This window comes from Oenanthe melanoleuca, chromosome 8, assembly GCF_029582105.1.
Source record: "Oenanthe melanoleuca isolate GR-GAL-2019-014 chromosome 8, OMel1.0, whole genome shotgun sequence".
Lineage (NCBI taxonomy): Eukaryota > Metazoa > Chordata > Aves > Passeriformes > Muscicapidae > Oenanthe > Oenanthe melanoleuca.
In genome coordinates this window covers 7,423,616-7,429,615 of record NC_079342.1, presented here as the reverse complement: position 1 = coordinate 7,429,615, position 6,000 = coordinate 7,423,616, and the positions used below count along the sequence as shown (strand labels likewise).

Sequence of the window (6,000 nt, the reverse complement as noted above, 5' to 3'; positions counted from 1 at the left end):
TTTCTTGCCATTTCTACCCCTGTCTCAGCTCAGCAATGGGAGGCAGGGGCAAATCAGCACAATTCCTGCTCTTATCTCCCACACCTTTCGCCTGCTGCTCCACAAAAACTCCTTCAGCAGGTGACAAGAGGTCAGAAATCCGTATGCAGTGTGGTGGAGGAGCAGAGCAGCAGGTGGAGCAGGTAGTGGCTCTGCAGAGCAGACGTGTGCAGAAACACTGAGCTGCTCTCTGCATAGCAGGACCCTCCCTGCCACCCCTGAGCCCCAGCAGCTGCACCCCCTGCCTGCTCCCTGTCCTGCCCCACCAGGATCAGCCTCTCTGTTTGAGGTCAGCCACTGCATCACATCACACCTGCATTTTCCACTGCAGCCACCACCATGCTGAAACACTGGGCTCCAGGCAGGGAAGCTCCCTGTGTCTCTGGATCCATTTCCAGGGACAGCTGCTGCTTCAGGCAAAGCCAGGTACTCCGCTCCTGCCCATTGCAGCAGTACTCTGCCGTGGGGAAAGGCACTAATAAAATAATTCTGCTGTATCATTAGAGGTCAACTTGGACTACAGCAAGTAATAAAAGATTCATAATGGCACATGAGGGGATGCACTAAATAGCCAAACCACAGCTTGAAAACATGCAAAGCTTGTTTAGATTTAGGACTTGGTTAAAAACTTGCAGTTCAGCTGGTGTTTCACAGAAATTTTGCAATCAGCGATATCACTTCTGCAGCAGCAATTTATGCTGCTTCTAGTATATATTATGCCTTGTAGCAAGGAGTGTCCTTATAGGCATAGGTGTACCCATGTTCAGGCCAGTAATCAAAAATTAATCCCTTCCCTGATTCTGTTAGGGGCCAATGCCAGCTGAGAAGACATAAGAAATACTGCTGGAAGCACTTTCAAGATAACACTTTCCCAGTGTTGTGACTTTCCATCCTTTGGTATTTAACAACTGACTAAATCTTCATTTTAGTCAATTTCCAATCCTGCAAAGCAGGCAGTGTTGTTAAATATTCCTTTCAAACTTTGGTTAATCTTATCTCCTGTCTACATATCAAATCTGCTTTAGGAATCCTGCTAAAGTCCAGTCTCAAGGTGCTGTGACAGCGAGTTGCCCAGTCCATTTATATGTGAACAATCATTACTCACTACTAAAAGAGCTGTCAGAAATGTTATACAGGTATTGGCACAGTATTTTAAGTTTGGTTATAAAAGCAGTGTCCTTTGTCCCTTTAACTCCAGCTTATGACTCTAAAAAGAACAAAAACACAGATAAGTCTCTAGCTGCTGAATTCCATCTGCTTTTCTATCCTTCCAACAGCCTTCGACAAAGAATTTAAATCAGTTCCCTTTTTTCTCATGAGCTTAAAATTTGGCTGTAAAGTTTGGCCACATTCTCAGGCTAGACTTGATTCTTGGCCATCATTTTTACCAGTAAGGCACATCTAATCTCAGACTTGGTGACATTGCACTCAAACCAGCTGCTCTAGCTTTGATGCAGAAGAGGCCAACACCATTAGCATGAAGAAGTTAATGATGTTTGACGTATCAGATGACTCGGTCCTGCTTTGAATCTTTGTGGCCAGCTCGTCCCACCAGGCAAATAATGGTCTCAAGAGAGGCCAAAGACTCTGCACAGAGGAGAGAAAACTTCCAACACATCCCTGGAGGTGAGGTTTAGGGTGTGTGCCCAGAGCAGCACAAGGTGCAGAGCAGGTGTGTATGGCACACCCAGCTCTGCTCTCCAAGTGCACCACTGCCAGTGGCATTGCTGTGACATGAAGAGCCACACTCTCCACACTTGGAAAGAAGGCATCAATTGAAGCAAGACAACACTCCTCCAGCGTTCCCAAAGCACTCCCCTGGCAGCACCTGCAAACAGCCGATCCAGCCCGGCCCAGAGACACAAAAGCACCACACCTGCAGCAGCACGAGGCAGAGGAGCCCCACAGCTGTCACACAGCAGGGCTCAAGGCAGAGGAGCCCCACAGCTGTCACACAGCAGGGCAGGTCCCTCTGCATGTGCCGCTGCAGCGCTTGGCTCAGCGAGTACAGTCTCCTGCACTTTGCTGTACAGCCCACCATCTGTCTAGCAATTAGGAAAACAACCCTTTTCTTCCAACTGCAGGGAAACTCTGCCCCTCTTCTTTACAAAAGGTCCTATGAAGCATCGATGCCTGACATGCTTCCAGTTCAAGTGGGAAGAAAAAATTACTGATTTCCATCTTCTATCCTTTTGTACCACCTCAGGGACCTGGAGGCTACAAACAAAGCAAGAATTGCTTTTGGGGATTGAAAATCCCCGAAGCTGGTTTTTCCCACCCCTTTGATCACTCCTGGCTTTCCCACACAAAGAACTTTTCCATGCATGGGGACCTGCACTAATACAACCATAGATTCATTCCAGAGAATGAATGGAAAGGCCAAAGCAACACCACTGCCCACAGAGGGAAACAAAAGCTGGGAGGAACTAGGAAGCATCTTTTTTACTTTGCTGGGTTACCTGGTTTAGAGGAAAGAAGAAAACTGTCCTTCCTAATAGCTCCTGCCAGTTATTTCCACAACCTACCGAATTCCATGGTTCAAATAGAGAACAAATTTCTTACTCTCCCAGAAATCCCCTGCCTCATTTCATCTGGTTACCTACTAGCATTGCAAAACGCCAAATTTTGTCAACAAAATACAACGGCACCGTTGCCTACATAAATACATTTAACACCTCTTAACATGCAAAACACGCAAACAAACGATAAACGCAGCTTCTGAGCGTTCACAATGCAGCCAGTGTCCCACTGCCCGGCGCTGGCAGCTGCAGCCGGTCAAATTCAGTAACCAGGTAGTTGCCAGGAGTAAGCGCAATTCCTGCCCGGGACTTGCTAGTCATTAGTTTTAGATACGGTTTCGTAGCTTGGAGAAATCTAAAACGGAGAAGTGCGTGCGCCTCTCCTTTAAGCGACAGAAGCAGAGGGCGTGCAGGAGGGAAGGAGAAAGCACAGCAGAACGAGCGGACGGGTTTCGCGTCTTTGAGGAGCCCCGAAGGGCTGGCACGGGGCGGGCGGTCGCAGCAGCACCACGCCAGGACAAGTCGCGCTCCCTCCCTGTGCCGGTGGCACTTCGGTGCTGCAGGCAGAGGACGAAGCGGCGCTGCCCGGCGCGCCGGCACTGCGGAGGGACCCTCGGGCGAGCCGGGCGGGACGCTGCCCTGTCCCCGCAGCCGAGCGCCGCTGCGGCGGGGCGCTGGGTCAGCCCGCCGCGCTCGGGGCTCCGGGCTCGGACGGCAGCAGCGCGGACAGCAGCTCCGCCCGAGCCTTACCAGGCTGAAGCCGAAACAGCACGGGAAAACTAGGGCTACTCCGGCGGGCAGGGAGCGGCCGGAGCTCGGCGCGGGTCCCGTCCGGGCCCCCCCGCGGGGCAGGCGGCGCCGGCGGAGCGGCCGCGGGGCGGCGGGGCGGGGAGCGCGGCGCGGGGGGCGGCGCGGCGGCGGCGCTAGGGCCCGGAGGTGGGGTAGCTGCCGCCGCCCCGCTCCTCGCCAGTCGCGGCGAGGTCGCTCCGAAGTGAGGAGGCGCTGCCGCCGCCGCCCCCCGAAGTTTGGCCGCGCCGCCGGAGCTCTCCGCGCCGCGGCCGCGCTCGCCCCATGCCGCGGACACCGGCGCCCCGCGCGGGGCCGCCCCCGCCCTGAGCGGCGGTGGCGGGCGGGGAGCCCCGGCGGGCAGGACCCGCCCGCCGCCCCGCCGAGCGCCGGAGCAGAGCGGCCGCCCGCCCGCGCCCCGCCGAACTTCGACGCCGACAAGTGCCTGGGGCCAGCCGCGACCCCGCCGAGCCGCCCCGCGACCCGCCGGAAACTTTCTCGGGGAAGAGCATCCCCTCTCCTCACGCCCTCCCCGCGGCCCTTCATGCCGCCACCGAGGGAGCCCCAGCGCATCCCAGCGCCGCGGCGGCCCCGCGCCGGCCCGCGGTGAGGCTCGGGCGGCCGAGCCCGCAGGGTGAGTGCGGTGCGGGGCCGGGTGCGGTGCGGGGCCGGGTGCGGTGCGGACCCGGTGCGGTGCGGTGCGGGGCTGGGTGCGGTACGGTGCGGGGCTGGGTGCAGTACGGTGCGGTGCGGGGCCGGTGCGGCGCTGGGTGCGGTGCGGGGCTCGGTGCGGGGCTGGGTGCGGTACGGTGCGGGGCCGGTGCGGTGCGGGGCTGGGTGCGGTACGGACCCGGTGCGGGGCCGGTGCGGTGCGGGGCCGCCCCGCCGGGCTCGGGCCGCCGGCCGCGGGCGGATCGGTGCGGGCCGCGCGCCCCCTGCCGCCCGTGCGGAGCGGAGCGGAGCCGCCGGGCCGGGCCGGGCCGGGCTGGGGCTGGGGCGGTACCTGCGCGGTGCCTCCTCCGCCGGAGCTCGGAACCGGAGCCGGAGCCCGGGCCGCGCCGGGCTTTGAAGGGGCGCGGGCGGTGGGAGAGCCCGGAGGGAGCCGAGCCCGGAGGGAGGGGCGCGCCCCTCGCCGTGCCCGCCCGCAGCGCGGGTTCAGCCGCGGTCCCGGCGGGCACGGGCGGCATCGCCCCGCCGGCGAGGAGCGGCGCGCAGGGCACCGGTACCCAGCCTGGAAACTGTTCCTCCCTTGCATCGCAAATTGCAGGCGGCTTTTCTAAACATTCCCACAGAACCCCCAAAGAAAACCCCTCATGGCGGTGAGCAGCGCAGATCAGCTAAACGCGATAAAGCAGATGCTTTTCTACTCTCAAAGTTGGTGCATGTGCGGTTTTGGCCTCTGATTGATATACTTTCATTGTTCTGCAATCAACTTTTCAATATTCCGGATCTGGTGTGGTAGGAGCCAGCATTACTTCTACAGAAATGTTAGCGGAGACAGTGAGTGGAACAAGCGGTGGAGATGCTTTTAAAGAGGGAATAAGTCACTGTCTTGCCTAAGGACAATGCGGTTGAGCATGAGAAGCTGTGGCCTGGGAAGCCCGTCAAAGGGAAGAAAACCACAGCGGAACTTCCCCGGCTTGTTTTTTGTTGTTGTTGTTGTGATGGTGGTAGTTTGTTTCAGGTTTTTTTTCGTTTTGTGGTTTTCATGTGGAAAAAATAAAGGTTGATTTCTGGTATATTTCTGGACCTTAAAAGGATGATTACCAGAGAGTTTTAAGCAGTTAGTGGCGATACTCTCATGGAGTTATGAACTTTGTCTCAACCCTCAACCTTCTGACACTGATAAGCAGCAGCAACTTTTTTGGCTATATATGTAAAATACAGCAATAGCACAGAACAAATCCAGCAGCCGGTAGGCATTCATTTTTGAGCCTAAGAACTTTCAGTTAGAAAGTCATCAGCTCACACCATAACTTGAAAGCTTTGTAGCCCTATACCCTGGATACACTGTGTGATGACCATGCATCACCTTATTGAGCATGAAGAATAATTGAAAAAAAACCCAAAACAATGCCTGTAACTGCCCCAAATGCTAACTTAAATTCCCAGAGGAAAAACTTGCAGAACGGATTGATGCTAGGTACAGGGATATTTAAGGCAATAAGCTACAAATATAAAGATGCCAGAGGAAAAAAAACAGCTATGTACTAAGGCTCTAAAATTTGAATAGCTGAAATGCTTTTTACTCCGTATTCTGACAGCTGATGATACCTGGCAAGTAATGGCAGTGGTAGTATGATGTGTCAGTCAGCAAAGAATAATGTGTGAAAACCAAAAGTATTTCAAGTATAGTGCCAAATCGCAGTTTTTTGGTAGCTGTATTTTATTTTCTGTAGCCAGTAGGTATTGACATTTTAAATTTCTCCTGAGGCAAAGAAATCTTTTTCTGCTAAATAGTTAAATAAGCTGGATAAGAATAGAACTTAAACTTTGATTGGAACAGCATTTGAGGCTAAAGACACCAAAGCAGTTGCTTGAGTATACTGCATTTCATACAAGTATGGACAGAAATAATCTGTATTAAATCATTAAATACAGATTCCCTTCTTCTTTGAATAGATAAATGATTTTGCCTTTATAAAAGGGGTTGGTT

At 54.5% G+C, this 6,000-nt stretch overlaps 1 protein-coding gene across 4 annotated transcripts in view; it reads left to right on the top strand.

The window, feature by feature from the left end:
* Window positions 1-3,630: 3,630 nt before the first annotated feature.
* The window catches only part of NTNG1 (netrin G1), a 141,628-nt gene continuing 139,258 nt past the window's right edge, over window positions 3,631-6,000 (top strand). The window contains exon 1 of one of the 4 annotated variants that reach the window (XM_056497463.1): window positions 3,631-3,978. The gene's annotated coding sequence lies outside the window, so the exon portion shown is untranslated. The remainder of the gene's footprint in view (window positions 3,979-6,000) is intronic. The other 3 variants (XM_056497460.1, XM_056497461.1, XM_056497462.1) reach the window with 3 other exon arrangements.